The sequence below is a fragment of the Dipodomys merriami genome, unplaced genomic scaffold (genome assembly GCF_024711535.1).
Source record: "Dipodomys merriami isolate MVZ:Mamm:240054 unplaced genomic scaffold, mDipMer1.0.p SCAF_12, whole genome shotgun sequence".
Taxonomy (NCBI): Eukaryota; Metazoa; Chordata; class Mammalia; order Rodentia; family Heteromyidae; genus Dipodomys; species Dipodomys merriami.
In genome coordinates, this window is record NW_027202493.1 from 33,623,326 (window position 1) to 33,641,372 (window position 18,047).

General features: G+C 34.6%; 1 non-coding gene across 1 annotated transcript; it reads right to left on the reverse strand.

Annotated features, from left to right (window-relative positions):
• Positions 1–7,066: 7,066 nt before the first annotated feature.
• On the reverse strand, positions 7,067–7,139 carry Trnaa-ugc (transfer RNA alanine (anticodon UGC)). The gene has a single exon. It is a non-coding gene; the product is annotated as a tRNA-Ala (tRNA).
• Positions 7,140–18,047: the final 10,908 nt, after the last annotated feature.

Consider the following 18,047-nt stretch of genomic DNA (forward strand, 5'->3'; position numbering starts at 1 on the left):
TATCAGAGTTGCCAAGCTTAGACTGTCTGACAATAAATGTTTTGGTAGCTAATTCTTATGAATTATTGATATCCTCATCAGTTAGCAAATGGATCACATCACTGTAATAATTAGCACCATGCATCTTCTGCTTATCATAGTTAATGTGTCATGGAAGAGCTTAGAGTAAGGCTTTAAAAAATAAAGGATGACATTTGTTTGTGTTTTAACTCATAACAACACAATATGTAGGACTTAGTGTGGTTATTGAACAGGTTTAAGGCTCTCATAGGGCTTGTATGAATCTTGTATTTCCCTTTTTGTCATGTCTTTGAAAGAATGACTGGGGAGATTACAGTTGGACATATTCCTAATTTTCCAAAAATCATATTACTTCTATTAGCACAATTGATTTAACTGATGATGAAGAAAATCACTTTTGAAAGTTACCACTTTATGACACTAGCTTTGTAATCTATTATCACTGCATTCATCATAGTTATAAGTAAAAGCAATCTTTTAAGAGTATCTTGGATGATGCTCATCTAAATTAACACTAAATATATGAAGAATAACTATGCAGATCACAAGATATTACACATTTACTCTGTTTTGTGCATCATTTTGTTATGCAAAAAGAATGTCATTATCACCTGGATTATATCTGGGGGTTCTGAAGAAGTGAACAATAGAATAGCTAGGAATTGAATTCTCTTTCAAATAATTCTAGTGCACCATCCACCTATTTATAGTTATAAAACTCATCATCCTTGATATTAAAAACAATTCATTTTTTCCAAGTATTCAAGTGATCTTGGCTTCCAATACTCTCTATTAAATTAAGAAAATTACCTAATTTTGGAATTAAAAAGCATGTCATCTGCTCTCACATTCCCCTTGCCTAATTGAACATCAGAAATGGAAGTCCAGAATTTCTCAGCAGTTTGATCATTTCTTCTGGAAGCAGAATTCGTTATGATGGTTAGCTAAATCAGCACAACTTTCTAGGTCCTAAGGTTCTAGGAACCGATGAATCAGAAGCTATAGTGTACACCCAGAAAACATCGCTTATAAGGCTCATTTACCTCTTTGCTTCTGACAGTGTATAAAATGAGGAGAACTGCATTTGCCTCCTGTCTGTGCAGCCATAACAATAAGGATGGCTGGAATAGGAAAGTGGTTGATTGACTGATATAATCATGTCCCTCAGGGCCTGAAGGGGGTGCATGTGTCTGTAGAACAGCAATAGATCGAAATCATCCTTGCCCTATTAAGTTTGAAATTTAAAAGAGCCAGAGCTGATACTGGTAATCAAAGAGGAGACACACAAGTCATGAATACCAATGTGAGCAAAGAAGTAAATCAAATGAATATTTCTAATGAAATAATGGTAAATTCCTCTCTGTAATATTAAAAGCAGTGAATATGACCTAGGTTACTATCGTTGAAGGTTTCCTTTTGCAAGAGAATATTCCATTCTTTCGCTCACCACTCCTTAATTTCCCTGGAGAGGTTTCTCTGCATCAACCCTAGAGCACACTTCAGACCTGGAATCACCAGGTTCCTCCCTGTCTCTGAGCCAGCAGCTGTGAGTCCATGAAACCAATTCTGTATCACAGTTGGGTGTAAAAACTTTAGACTAGTTCATCTCTTTTGGAATTTAAAACATGTTCACATTTCCTTTAACTATCCACTTGTAGAAACTCTATCATAAACTCATTACATCAATGTTCCATTGTATCATTCATACCGTAACCATAGTCGCTCACATGCATGCATACAAAGGCATTTTCAAATATACCCTTCAAGAATAGGTGCTTTTCCTACAGCCTATGAAAAAGAAGAGTAATTTTATGACCTATTTCAAAACAGTAAGTCTTCTAGTTAGCATAATTTCAGCCTATATGAGTGACCTAATACAAAAGATAACATCAAAATGCTTTTGTCTACAAAAGCTAGAATATCTAAAGTGACCAGTAGGCCCCTAATTGTGAAAGAGTAGATTAGTTTACCACTGGATTGCCTGGGCAGCGTCTTGGCCTACTAAGGGGACCACATACAAAGGAGACAACAGTGTTTCAAAAGAGATTTCAACAAGAAGCACAATGCCTTATCTCTGCCCCTCCTTAGCCCCTACAGGATCCTTAAATTTTGATAACCTTCCCATGAGCCCTGAAAAGGGAATTAACTGGAGGGATGTAATTAGAAATTCATAGCCAATCAGAATGTCACAGGACCCAACCAATAAAATGTCACCTTCCCAAACATCTGATTTTATCATAGGAGCAACCAATTCGAGCAAACATATAGAACCCTTAGTGCATTAGCAGCTGAATGAACTGAAATACTTTTCTATGAAAGAAAGTTTTCCATACTTATCGTCCATTGTCCATGGACTTCATTCAGCAAGTTCCTGGAATAAGAATCCAAGAACGCTAACAGCGCAAACATGCGGCAGTCAACTACAGCACCAGCAGGCATAGACTATTGCAGAGCTGTCACCCAGCGATCTCCATGGCTTGAAACTCAGAAGGGATTTTCCCCTCCTACTTGTTGAAGTTCCTTTTCTAAGGTTTGTAACCTAGGAAGCTTACATACTGTGGAAGAGAAATACATTAGGCATACAACCAACAACAATTATCATCAAACGTTCACCCACATTCGTCTAGTTTCTGATCACTCAACACACCATACTCTGAGCATGTTGACATTCTGCTCACTGTGTATTTACTCCTGCTTTACGTCTTAAAACCCGGTCTTGCCGTGGGGCAAGGGGTGGACCAGAGGTGGTTAAATCGCAAAGGGAATCAAGTGCTATATCAGTGGGACAACTGCAGGGTACAATGGAGATTAAAACAAGTTTTGATGAACCACTGGCTTCAGCAATTCATCCACTTTTTCTTTTCCTGTGACTCAGTGAGCAGGCAGTGTTTAGATCTTTCAAATATCAATTCTACTTAAAATGTTTAAAGATGAAATGCTCAATGAAAGAATTGCTTGATAGAAAAGCAGAAAGTGATCGTGGTCAGTCTTGGTACAATAAGACCCAAGGTTTACTTCTTCCAGATTGATACATCTTCTCTTCAATTCCTAGTGATTGGCACTGATTCTTCTTCTTTAACTCTGAGTTACCAGACAGAATAGCTTATAACCTCAGTTATCTTGAACTCAAATGTCAATTAAACTCTCAGAACCAATACAACCCATATAATCTGAAACAGAATTACAAAGGAAAAAAAAGCAAGCTAAAATATACACAAAGCACTTAAGTATGCATTAGTAATAGGAAACAACACATGAATGACAATACAGAGCTATATGGAAATATTAGATATAAAATTATTCAAAAGGTCTAGTAAGGTAGTAATGAATAATAGTAGAATTAAAAGGCTGGAATAGGCTAATGGAGTATTTGAGCAAGAGGTTGAAGAATTGTCTTAAATCATGGCCAGAACAGAAGTAGAGAATAAGTATAGGAAATCAAAGCTAAGCAATTTGGAGGAGGGAGGCAAACTTGTTAGCATCATGAAAACAGAAGTTTCAAAAATACAGAAGCTACAAATAAAGATCAATAAATCATTCTGAAGCTATAATTGAGATACATTTAGTTCTAAAATTGTTTCCAAGTTCTCAAATGGAAACAGTATATATACTAGTATAAAGGGCATACAGATTTAAAGTTAACATGGTTAAATACAAACAAGAAATGCTACAAGCCTAAAATGATGATAATATTATTCATTAAGGAATAATAATTCAATGAAAGTGGAATTTCAGGAGCATCTTTGGTAACAGAAGCTAGTAAGATGATATTTTATAGAGTAGGAGGAGAATATTTTGATATTAAAATTTGCTAGTCACCTAAATTATCATTTAAATATGAGAACACAATTAAAAGTATTTCTAGGTAGATGCACTTTCAGAGAATTTCCCCCAGCAAACCCTACCTTGAACTCATACTAATTAAAGCATAAGCAATGTAAATAAAAGTAAATAAACATATGCAAAAGATCCTTTGAACAACTCACTTATAGCCTAGCAGAATGGATACCAGAAAGCTAGCACTTGAGGTGTATGTAGTGAGTGAAGTAAAGGAGAAGGAATAGACAAAAGGAGAGAGGAAGGGTAGAAGAGTACAGTCACAATATTTAATGCATGATATATGTGGAAGTGTACTAGGAAGATTGAAGGGATGGGTGGGTTTGGGAGAAACAGGGAAAATGATGAAAGAGGTGACATTGATTAAGGTGCATTGTAGTCAGCGGACATGTCAAGTTCAGACCCTTTTGTCTAACTACTTAAGCATGATACAAAAAGCAAGTAAGTTAAAAAAATATGGCAAGTGTAATCAAAGATACTTTTCATATTAATTATTATTTTAAAGAAATGTTATATCTACCAGATCAGGTATATAACACCATAAACTTCAAAATATTGAGTCATGTAGGCTCTAAAATTTAGAAATTTTATCTAAAATGTTAGGCCATAACATTTTGAAGACAGAAATAGACACACACACACACACACACACAAAGATGAAAGCTTATTGAATTGCTTACCTTGTTTGTTGGAAGATGTAGATAATAAGTTTAAAAATAAGTTTCAGTGAATCTACTTTCCCATCATCTTTAGGTGAAAGAAATCCATGTTGTGTAGTAAAACCGAAGGTAACAAAGTAGTTCTGTATTCTGTTAAAAGCATTGTGTGGAAGAAAACCAGGAAAACCTGAAGTTCATTTACTCTAAGAAGTCTTGAACAAGAACATGTTTAAATGGAATTCTATGCCTCCATCAGAAAGAATGGCATTGCCCCATTTGTTAGGAAATGGAAAGGCTTGGAAAAAATTATATTAAGTGAAGTAAGCCAGGCCCAAAGAAACATAGGTCCCATGGTTTCCCTTATTTGCAATATCTAGTATATGTCTGAGACAAGCAGAAAAGGTCAGATAAGGTGATGTTAGGGAAATGAATCCTAAGATATGTATTCAAATGTTTTTTTTTCTTTCATGCAATTGTTTCTAACACATTTATAAGATTATTTATTTGTTGCTTTGTATGTCCCTCCCCCAAGGTATAACCCCTGCTTTCACTGTATTTGATGTCGGTATAATTTGTGGAGAAGGGGAAAAACAAATCCTTTAAATAGGGATACAGGTGGACCCATTGCAAACAATGAGAAGCACAAGTTGTTATGTCAAAAACAAACTTTACAACTTTGGTGGGGGGGTGGGCGGGGGGAGAATGGGAAGGAATGGGAAGGGGAAACAAAGGAGGAGGCTACCATGCTTGATAAGAAATGTACTCATTATCTTGCCCATGTAATTGTAACCCCTCTGTACAGTATTTTCACAATAAAAAAAGAAAACAAATCAACAAAACCTATTATTCATGTGAGATGAAACAGGAACTCTCTCAAATAAATCCATCTTTATTCATATTGTTTCTTGTACTTCTTGGGGCAGAACTCACCAACCAGTCTTCTTATAATGTCAGAACTGCTTAGAAAAGTTGACCCTACTATTAAATAAACTATGCCCTACTACATAGCACTACTCTCTGCCCAGAGAGTCTCTTCTCCACTGTTTCTCCTGAATTCATTAATTTAATTCTTTCTTGAATAGTGATGCTGCTATAAATAAGCTAATAAATACAGAAATAAATAAATTCTGCTGCTATCAATAAATTTTACCTCTGAGATGGGGAAAAACCAGTTGTTTAAGGATACAGGTGGACCTGTTGCAACAATGAGAAGTACAAGTTGTCATGTCCAAAACCAGCTTTACAACGTCGGTGCGGGGGGGGGGGGGGGGGGGGGCGGGGGGGGGGGGGAAGGAGAAGGATTGGGATTGGGGGGGAGGGGGGAGGCTGGGAAGGGATGTGAAGGGTAAACAAAGGAGGAGGCTGCAATGCTTGGTAAGAAATGTACGCATTATCCTGCCCATGTAATTGTAACCCCTCTGTACAGTATGTTCACAAATAAAATAAAATTAAATTTTAAAAAAACAAACAATAAAAAGAAATAGACATACACATAGCTTATATATATACATATATGTATAAAATAAGAAAGATATCTGTATATTATTAAATTACATATACTATATTACTACCAATTATCCATAATTAAATTATTCCTTCCTTTATTTCTCAATGTTGAAAATATAATAAAGTATTAATTGAAAAATAAAAAAAATAAAAATAAATAAATTCTACCTCTGATCAGACATTTTTTAATGGTGTCAGTGACCACTTATTAAGAACTACCACTTTGCTATTGGTTTTTAACTGTAGTTGTTGGAGGGAGGGGAGTCTTTCGTATGTGGTTTTGGGGCTCAAGCCCAGGACGTTGCAATTGCTAGGCAATCACTTTGCCACTGGGCTCTATCCCTGCCCTTTGCTATTGATTTGAAGGAAAAATTTTGTTTTAGTTTCTTCCAATCTTTTTTTATATTACTTCCAATAAAGGTTGCTAAATTTAACCAAATGGATTTGGGTAAGTGTTTCATCTAATACATAATTTGTTTCACTTTAAGAGATTTAATATAGAAAGAAGTAAGTCCAACATTAGTCAATAATGAGAACCCTGTACTTACTTTTGGAATCCTATAACTTTTTTATTTTTTGCCTTTTCTTGGGCAGTCAGTATTTCCATTAGTCTAAGTACAGAATATATACTCATTAACACTTTGGAACCCTTGGGCCTACATTATATCTATATTAAACATCTGACTAAGTTTAGATACAGTTTCTTGATGATGTTTAATACTTGCATCTTTTTCTTCATGTATTCGCAAGGAGCTATTGAGACCTTTATTTGTTTTGCTTTTTTTCCCCTATTGTCTGTAGTCTGTAATCTTTGCCCTTATACCTGTTCTTGTTTATTCTTTCTTTAAGGTAGAAAAAGGCTTGTTTTGATTCATTGTAATTTTGTTTACTCGGTGTTATTATTACTTTTTTTTTGGGGGGGGGGTCCAGTCGTGGGGCCTGAACTCTGGGCCTGGGCGCTGTCCCTCAGCTCTTCAGCTCAAATCTAGCACTCTACCACTTGAGCCACAATGCCACTTCTGGCTTTTTTCTTTTTGCTTATGTGCTGCTGAGGATTCGAACTCAGGGCCTCATGCATGCAAGGCAAGCGCTCTACCACTGAGCCACCTTCCCAGCCCCAGTGTTATTATTTTTGAATACTTCAGAAGTGTATGGAAAGTATGCTATAATTTGTTAGATTTGTGTGTGTACATCATATGTGTTTATTGTTTATTTTACTTGATATCTTTGCTTAAAAATTGAGATATAAGCAATGACCAGTCCAATATGAAGAATGCAAAAGTTAAAGTATCAAAAAAGAGTATCAAGATAAACAATAACAAGTGACTCCTGTGTTCATATTAACAAAGTACATATTAAGACAAAGAACATTCACACAGTAAATATGGCTTTGTCCTGGCATGAAAAAAAAGTGTCTGTTTGTCAGAGAAACACCATGACTTGTGTACATATAATAAGAGAATTTTTCTGAAAAAAAAATAGAACTAATGGATGAATGTTCCAGAATCTAGTACCCTTAGTACATGATAGCAAAACAGTCCAAATGTGTTAAATATGTGTGGAATTAATCAAGATTAGGAAACCTGATCTACATCACATTCAGAGAATTCTTCACCTAGGCACTTCAGATTAGCATGTCTCTTGCTTAATCCAGAAGGTTTACATTGGTATTAATAAATCATATGTTTATAACTGCTTTCCCTAGACATTATCAGCTTAAGCATCAATCTTACAATTGCTTCAGAAAGAAAAACATTGTACATTTTTCACTTTTTCAGAGATGTGGAACCATATAAAAACAGGTAGATAGCCTTTTTTTTTTTTTTTTTCCTTGTCGGTCGTGGGGCTTGAACTCTGGGCCTGGGCGCTGCCCCTCAGCTCTTCAGCTCAGGGCGAGCGCCCTACCACTTGAGCTACAGCGCCACTTCCGGTTTTCTGGTGGTTTATTGGAGATAGGAGTTTCACGGTCTCTCCTGCCTGGGCCGGCTTTGAACCGCAATCCTCAGATCTCAGCCTCCTGAGTAGCTAGGATTACAGGCGTGAGCCACCGGCGCCCGGCGGTAGATATCCTTTAAAGGTACATTTACCCTGGTACTTTGTACTATGCTGTCCATTCACAACACAGAATGAAAATTTGATAACTACTTTTTATAATTTACCTATAGAAATCAAGATCATTAATAACTTTCTACTTCAATCAGTTTTAGTAAACATTGTTTTCTTACAGATTATTAAATCCTAGGCTTTGGAATTTAATCTGTCAAAAAGTGCATACGATACTTCATGTCAATTTTATAAAGTTTCTTAATTACAGCTTGAAGGCAGTCAAAAAGATAAATGGAGTCAATGTTGAAAGAGAGAATGTAAATACTTGTTTTAGCCCATTTGCCTTTGTAATTAGCTGCGTAGTCACTTCAGTCTCTTGGACTTTAAATTCCTTGTCTTTCTTCAAGCAAGGCTAAGACACACTATTATTATTTGAGGATGAAATGTAGATTTGTGTTACAATGTTTTTTCTCTTTTCTATTATATTTCCATATCATTATTCTCTCATACCATTCGCACAATATTTTTTCTAATCTTCTAGTCATTAAGTGAGATACATATTATTATAGCTCTTCTGAATTTTCCATGTAAATTTTAACTTTAGATGGTTTCATTTATGACAATAGTCTGTCTCATATCAAATATTTTCTCTCTTTCTGTACATATCTATATAGAAATAGATATATGTATGTCTAAATAGGTAGAGATAGATAGGTAGATGGATAGATTTCTTTGGCTCTACAATTATAATTTTTCTCTTAAATTTATTGAATTATTTTAAATTTGATTTGTTTTTATAGGATAAAATGTTGCAAATAATTTCATTAATTTGATGACATTTATTGTTCTCATTATTTCCTCATTGATATAATAAAATTAAAGACTATCACAAAGATAAGATTATTTTTGTTGCTTTTATCTGAAACTAATTTATCCATGATATACATGCTTTATAGTAATATTCAGTTGGAAATGTAGCAGGGAAAAATTCAGTAAAAATCACAAACCTCCTGAGTTGTTAATACTTTGAAATATGATAACAATAATTGATATAGTAATAGAGCATATAAAGAAACATATCCTAATTTTGTTTACATTTTATTATATTTATAGTCATTTTTAACATTTGTAGTTTTTCTATAATATTTATTTTTATTATAATTATAGTTATATATAGTTATTTTATATTTAAAGTTATTTTTATTATCACCAAGTAGTATTTTTAATTTAATTTGATTGTCAAGATGTTGAGTTACATTTACATACATAAGGTAGTCAGCACATTTCTTGTTGAACTTATTAACCCTCCCTCATTTTTCTCCCACTTTCATTCCCTCCCAATCTCCCCCCCAAGTTGTACAGTTCATTTACAACATATTGTCTTATTAGTATCACTGTTGCATTGGTTCGCCCTTTGTGCTTTGTCTTTTTTTTTAATAACAAGCTTGCTTTCAGTATGCTTAAAATCAAAGGAAAGTATACAAGAAGACTTTACCAACACAAATGTTTAAGGAAATCAATACCTTTACAACCAATATTAGCGAAGGAGCTGCATTTAATTTTCTACCTGTAGTTATAACAAAGATGATCTACTTTAGTTACATTGGTAGTAACTGATTTCCGTACAGATAATGTTTTATATCACTCTACATTTGAGGAAACTTGCATAAGTCAGAGAAGAAATAATTTGCATGTTAACTATTTCAGGAAATAGACACAACATAAAAAGTTAATGATAGTAATACAAATTTGAAAATGCCCATATCATAATTCTAAAGCTTTTTTGCACTCTCTATTCTCAAGCATTTATTCTCTGAAGTTATTATTGATATCTTATTGAGCTAAAAATAAGCAAAAATAGTTGCAACAAGATAAACCATAGTTCCTGGAGACTGAAGTGCCTTTACTCCATCAGTTCAGAAATGTCTTTTTTTTAAATTGTGTTATTAATTACCAAATAACATCAGATTTCAGCGAAGGTAAAATAATGAATAGAATCAATGTGGAAACAAAAAATACAAGTCACATTCTGATAACTACTCATGCATCATTGAGCTGGAGATGACAGTTTGTGCTAGCATTATTTAAAAGTGAGAGTAATAATTATTTCTTTCTGTTCATTTTCTTTTGTTTAGGTCCTGGATCCTTCTATTTCCAGTGTTCTATATCAGTTTATAAGTTTTTCCCATACATTTGGTCAATTCTTCATATGCTTCCTTAGACTCTCAAGGCAAACAGAAAGTTACTTACTTATAAATTAGGCAAGGGAGCCAGGCGCCTGTAATCCTACTCAGGAGGCTGAGATCTGAGGATCGCAATTCAAAGCCAGCCCAGGCAGGAAAGACCCTGAGAGCTTATCTCCAATAAACCACTAGAAAACCAGAAGTGGCACTGTGGCTCAAGCGGTAGAGCACTGGCCTTGAGCTGAAGAGCTGAGGGACAGCGCCCAAGCCTAGAGTTCAAGCCCCACGACTACCACCCCTCCCAAAAAAATTAGGCAAGGGTAAAAATTATATATGTGAATGTGTATGCATGTGTGTATGTATGTTTTGTGTGTGTGTTTTCCAAAATATTGCCAATACCCTACAGTGGAGGTAGAGGATAATTCGAATAAATTTATTTTATTCGGTATATAATGTTTGCTCTTAATTAGTTAGGGCAGGAATGATGAGGATGGTGTGTGTTAAGTCTTGATTCTTTTCGTGGTTTTGTTTCTAATTCTATTACTCAGAGAGAAGATTGTTTATCTGCAATTATAATTGTGGCGTTGTCTTTTTTTCTCCTTTGTGTTTTGAAGCTGTCATAATTGTAAACATGAAGTTACAAATGTGAATTTTCAACTGACCTTTTTATCATCATGATATGTTCCTCTACTTATATATTAATGATTTTCTTGCTTTGAAATGTACCTTCTAATATTAATATAGTGTCATATTTTTCCATCCTTTTTATTTTAACCTGTCTTTCATTTCTTGAAACTATATGCCATGTGAAAACATATATTTGACACTTTCATCTAGTCTCAAACTATTTTGTCATTTTAATTTTAAAGTTAGATCATTTATGCTTCTGTGGCTTTTATTATTAAATCTAAATATACTATATTCTCATTTTCTATTTCCATTTTCCAGTCTTCTGGACTTCTCTTGCATCTGGCAGGCAGCACTACCTCAGGTCCCCAAAATGACATAATTTGAACTTCACTTAAATAGTAGGGCAAAGTTTATCTAATGTAGGTCTAGACTTTCTAAGTAGTTCTGATACTAAGAGGATTGGTTGGTGAGTTCTGCCACCACATTTTAGGAAGCAATATGGGTAAAGATGGATTTAAGAGTCAGTTAAGATAAAAATGATGAGGCAGAATTTTCCACTTTTAAGAAAATGGGATACATTTATTTTACTCAGTTCTTCTCTTCCTCTTGATAAGTAGAGCTAGAGATATACCTAAAATATAAGAAGATTGAAACCATGGGCAAATCAAATAGAGACCTCAGGAGGAAAATGGATGGTAAGTTCTGTAGGCTTTTTTTTTTTTTTTTTGGTCTTGCATCCTCAATTGGAAATAAAGGCGAAAGCTAGAAATGTCAAAGGACAATAGAAAACACTATTTCAGACAAATGCTCCCACTGTCTAATCAAAAGTGAAGGACAGAGGGGTGTCTAGGAAGACAGAAAATATTTAGAGGTAAGTATTGTATTAAATATTAATTTTCTACAATAATGAAATAAAAATTGTATTCTTACACAACAAGAAACCATCAATTTTCTCTTTTTTGGGGGGGGTCCTGAACTCTGGGCCTGGGCACTGTCCCTCAGCTTTTCAGCTCAAGGCTAGTGCTCTACCACTTGAGTGGTGCTGAAGCATAGAACCCAGCCCCTCAGGCATGCAAGGCAAGCGCTCTACCACTGAGCCACCTTCCCAGCCCTCAAATTTCTCTAAAATAGACCTTAGAATAACTACGGTCCCAATCATGTCGAAGGCAAGAAAGCCATGTCAAGGAAGTTGATTTCCATCCTCATGAGGTTATAACTTGGGACCTCAATGCAAAGTGACATCACAAGCAGGCCCTTGTGGGGAATGAAAAACACCAGCCAATGGGAAATGTCAGCCAAATCACATGGATTCGGGATGGCCACCTCCATTACAGGTAACCATATCCTAATTAAAACTAAGCAAACGCGCGCGCACGCACACACACACACACCACTATTATTCAAAAGACATCTTCATTTCCATTTGTCAAATGTGAACAGAATACATTACCTTTTCATGACCTCTTTCTTCTGTTTTCTCATAGCTCTGATCTGATGTGTCAAGTTAGAGTAAATAGACAACAGAGACATTCCGATTAATTAGATATGATCCTAAAAGTAAGGCCCATCCTCTTGTGGCAATAACATACATTTATGTTAAGTGTATTATAATTTCCTCTGGCCAAGGCCCAGAGATGGAGGCCAGATTAGGAGAAAGAGCTTTGGGGAGAAGGAAAACACTCCCAATTATAGTCTCTAAGCCTAAAGGCCGTGTTCTAGAAAGGAAACACCAGCAGGAGATGACTTCTGGTTTTCAGTTTTAATTTGTTTCTGCTCTGTGCTTTTATCCCTTCTGGCAAAATTTCATTGAACAGCAAAATGTAGTGGTTTCATGTATTAGCTGTGACTTGAGAATAATAAATAAGATAGGCAGCAGTGTTTGGAGAAGAAGGAATACAAAAGATCTGGGAGCACTTTGGAATAGGAAGCTGTTTATACTCTCTACAAGTGACTGGCAAGGAGATGGATAACCAGCTATTTCAAGAAGTGATGTCTTATGACTTAGAGATTTACAAATACTCTCTAGTGCTCAAGAATCTTCAGATGTGGTCTGGCATGAGTTAAATTTCCTATGAACAATTCAGGATGTAGTGGTCTAGTCGGTGGTGCGGAAATAATACTTCCTCAGAAACCTGATTTTACAAACATGTTAGAAATTAAAGATCTGCCTAGCTGTAACACAGTTGACAATGCACGTCTCCAGTATCTTATTATAAAACATTAATACACTAACACCATAATGCCTGTAGTGTGTAACTAATTTCTTCCCTGTTGGAGACTCGTGTTCTTTATTAAGAAAATATTTTTACCCCTATTATAACTACCTAATATCTAAATTGGGAATGAAGTCTTTCACTACACATAAATATATTTGAATTCAATATCAAAAATATTTACTAGACTTGGAGAGAGCTTTGTAGATGTCTTATAACTGATTATTGTACTGAGCTACTGAATTTATTTTTAATGACAGAATAATTGATGATGAGTCTAGTATTTATACGGAAAAAAGAAAGTGCTTTAAAATGCACTTCATGCAAACAACTACTGGTGTTTCTGAAAAGCAATCATGTTGATGACTACTAACTTATCGCTATCTTTTAAAACCTTTTTATGCTTAGCAGTACTGGGGTTTGACCTCAGAGTCTTATAGTTCCTAGGCTGAACCACCAAACCATGCCTGCAGCCCTTTCCTGCACTTACTTTTTTGAGATAGGGTCTTACTTCTTGCCCAATCTTGCTAATGAACCAGGATCCTCTTCTTTTCCCACTATAGCTGGATAACAAGACCGAATTGATCACACCCATCTAGATGAACAGCTACTTACCATGAGCCTTCATATTTTAATGCAAGTTCTACTTTTCTACCTCTGGGATTATAGGAAGAGCAGAAACTCATTTCACTTAAAAGCTATGATGGTCACTTTTAGGATTTCTACTCACAAATACTGTTCCAAAGCCCCTGTATGTTAAGTGCTCCACAACTTCAAGAAATGAAAAACAATATCTCTCTAGAGAAATGCTTTTAAACCTGGGTGTGGGGAAAGTATGCTTCTAAACCATATGGCGTAATAAATAGAATGCCAGTGTCTACAGCAGGCACAGAATCCTTGCTCATAGAAGATACTGCAATATAGATTTATAGATAGAACCTTATAAAAGCTATGCTTTATAAATACTATAGCAAAGGAAGTTTTTTATTGTGAACATACTGTACAGAGGGGTTACAATTACATGGGCAAGATAGTGAGTACATTTCTTATCAAGCATTGTAGCCTCCTCCTTTGTTTCCCCTTCCCATCCCTTCCCATCCTCCCCCCCACCTAATCCACCCCCAAGCAGAGGAAGTTTTTAAAGCAAGAATCTAAGTGGTGAATAGCTTCAATTTTTGAGATAATTTCAGAAAAATGAAATTATTAACTCATTTATTCTTTAATATTTTAGATTCTACATTTTTTTCCTCTCAGTGGCCTGTTGTGCTGGAAACTAGAGAAATATATAAGTTATATCAGATGTAGTCTTGGCCATTCTGGTGGCAATAACCTTGTTAAGTAGACAAGTGTAAATAAAATGCGAAGCTCTAGCAGTCATAAGAGAGGTGAAGGAAGTTTTGTTATGCTATTAATGATTATCACAGGAAAGTCTTGGTTCATATGGGCTACTGTAACGAATGAACTACAGAAATTCATCTCTCACATATCAAGAATAGAAAGTTTCTGGTGAGAGTCCTCATCCTTCTTATGAGCACCGGATGAATGATAGGACAACCAGCTCCCTTAGACCTCTCTGAAAAAGACACTAAGCCTATTTTTGTAGCTCTCTTGACTCAATAATTGCCTATAGACTTTTCTTCTTAACATAATAGCAGTGGTGATTAAGTTTCAGCAAATGAATTTGGGATCTCCCATTTAGATAATAGCGAGGCATCTGATGAATTCTTATTTTTGCCTTATTTATGTGATGTTAGGACACTAAAACTGTAGTAGATTAATACATGAATCTGTTTCTCCTCTTGTCTTTTTCCTCTCTATGTGTATGTATACTTTGTTCCATCTCTTTCTTTCTCTCTCAACTGTGAATCTTAGAGCCAATGTACCATTATTCACCCTATTACCTTTTAAAGAGGTTATTGCTTAAACTTTTATACCTCTGGTTTATGGCCTTGTTTCATGTTTTATGAATCCCAGTTCAACATTAATTCATCTTAATTTGCCACAGATTTCTTTGCACTGGCCACCGTTTGTAAGATGTTTCTCAGTATGAGTTGAGTTGTGTTCTCAGAGTCAGAAACATGAAATAAATGTGCTTCACCAAACCTAATTGTGCATGTCAGACAAAAACTGTGTTGTCACTACAAAAATTGTCAGAAGAAATTAAGTCATAGAGAATGTGGTAATTCATTTGGGAAATCATGTTTTACAATTTGTTTCATTTGGTATAACTTAACAGAGGTTGTTTTTTTAAGGGAATAAAAATTTACTCTCTTTAGTAACGTATAAACCCCATCAAGAATGACAGTTTTCTGAAAAGCTGTCTCTAGCTAAATGATATCTACTTCCAGCCTTGAAAACAAACAAATGAACAGTATGTTAAAGACTGATATAAAATTTATTATCTTTGACTGCTATATAAACATCTTAGTAATGTGATTTCTGTAGAAGGTATGCTTAATCTCTCTGCCAGGAATGTTTATGAGAAAATATTGTTAAAATCTGACACCACCTCTCAGTCACAAATCCTACATTCACATTAATCACCATGGAGAGAATAAAGATAGTGGAAGATGAAAACGAAAAGGCTTGGCTTTAATGATTAAGTCATTTTACAATTCCACGGTTCCAAATCACACATTTAGAAATGACAATAATGGTACAGAAGCCTGACCTAAAACTAAATGAAAGCTTTTAAGAATATTATAAATGGCATATGCATAAAAAATTTAAAGCAATATCACTATTAGTAACAGAAGACTTAAAAACAATGTCAGCATTGAATATGCCCTTTCAAATGTTCTACTTCTATGCTGATACCTGGTTTAAACAGGAAATAAGTGGTTAAAGAGCTAGCAAACAAGAGGGGCACAAAATATGGACTGTAGCAACAGAAATTATGCATTTGAATTATGTTTTTAATTTTCGATAATAATACTAATGATAAAGCAAGTGTGCAATTATAACTATAGGAAAACAAATATACACTATCTTGAGCCACAGGGGGAAAAATGGAAATATTTACCTCACATGGTTGTGGTGAGGAATTTTAGGTTAACTTATATGAATTACTTCGAACAATGTGTGGGATATGACAAAGGAAATGAAGATGGACTTTTCTTGATCAGCAAGTTTATTATTTGAAGAAATCGTAATCAAAACCTTATAGGATAATATTTTGGGGAACTAAGATCTAACATTTATGATCATAATGCCTTCAAAGCAAGTCACTATGAAAAAACATAATTCTTTTCAAGTCATAAAAGGTCATGTGATGATTATTTAATATATGGTTATGTGAACATTCAAGAGTAGGACAGTTTGAAAGAATTTTACATCAAGTAGTCACACAATGATTACTTAGACTCTACAATTAACATTTCACTATGCATTATCATATATATCATTTTCCCTTCTACTCATATATAGTTCTTTATCTTGATGTACTTCAAAGTAAGTTTGAGATACCAATGTTCTACTTCTTAAGCATCTCAGAATGTTCTTTATCTAGGCATCAATATTTTAGTTGCTCTTTGTTCTAGACTTAAAATGAAATCAAATACAAAATAAGTACACGCTCTAAGTTTGTGACAGCTGCATTCATCTGTCCACTCCAAACTCAACAAAGCCTAGGTTGGTAAAAAAAATCTCATCAGAAAGAATAATATTATTTTAATAAACCCAGTTCTGTCATCTTACTACTTAAATTGAATAATTACTCGTTGATTTGAGTTATATTGGTAAGACTTAGAAATAAATGAAAAAGATAACTTTGTGATTCCTACCATAACAAGTGGAAATGAGACAGAAAACTAACATTTTATTACAAAAGAAACCTCATGCCCAAAAGAAAGAGTAGATAAGAAAATCACTCTTTAAATGCCTACAAGGGTCATGTTAAGGTTAATTTTAAACTCAGGAGTTAAAAGTCCCAGAACTTATACATGGCAAAATACACACATATTCTTTTGTATATACTCTATACCTACTTGTTAGAGACTTAAAATGAATATTTTGATTTTACAATGAAGGACTATATTTAGGAAAAAGTAATACTAAAATCAGAGAAGAGTTGTATAATTTCTATAGTAGAAAACATAAATGATTAGCCTAATAAACAATGACAAAAATAATAAAAGATGTTAAGCTAAAAATAAAAAAAAAAATCCACAAGAATTTTAAGAGACATTTTTCTTTTTCTTTTTCTTTTTTTGTCAGTCATGGGTCCTGAACTCTGGGCTTGGGTGTTGTCCCTCAGCTCTTCAGCTCAAGGCTAGTGCTCTACTGCTTGGGCCACAACACCACTTCTGGCTTTTTCTGCTTATGTGGTGCTGAGCAATCGAACCTAGGGCCTCATGCATACAAGGCAAGCAATCTACCACTGAGCCACCTTCCCAGCCCAAGAAACACATTTTTACTCTGCCTATTCTGCTTTCTCCATGCCTAACTAATCTTCAAAATACATTTTGTGGATTTATATACAATGTGGCTCTTTCTAAAATTACTGTGTTGACTTTCTTCCTATCTTTTTCTGTATCTTTGACTATGTCAGCCTAAAATAACCTGCAATGTTTAATGTTAGGCAATTCAAAAGCTTTACAATTGGAAGTCAGTAGGCTAAAAGAAGTGCAAAACAAGCAAAGAAATGTGGAATATTATCAAGGATGCACAAAATAGCAATTAATGTTCCCTATACAGATGGAAATAGGGTCTATTGGAACTCCTGCCAAAGGAAATTGTCTGCAATTAAGCCATGTAGAATTAGAGTGTGCACTTTGTCTCAAAGGCACTGTAAGACAAATTAGGTCACCACTTGTATAGATTAGTATATATGAAAAGTAGTATTCATTAAATACTCACTATATATATACATAGTAAATAAGGATATATATTGCATCTGTATATGATATTCATATATATTCATAAATATAGCTATACCAAGAGGTGATGATAAA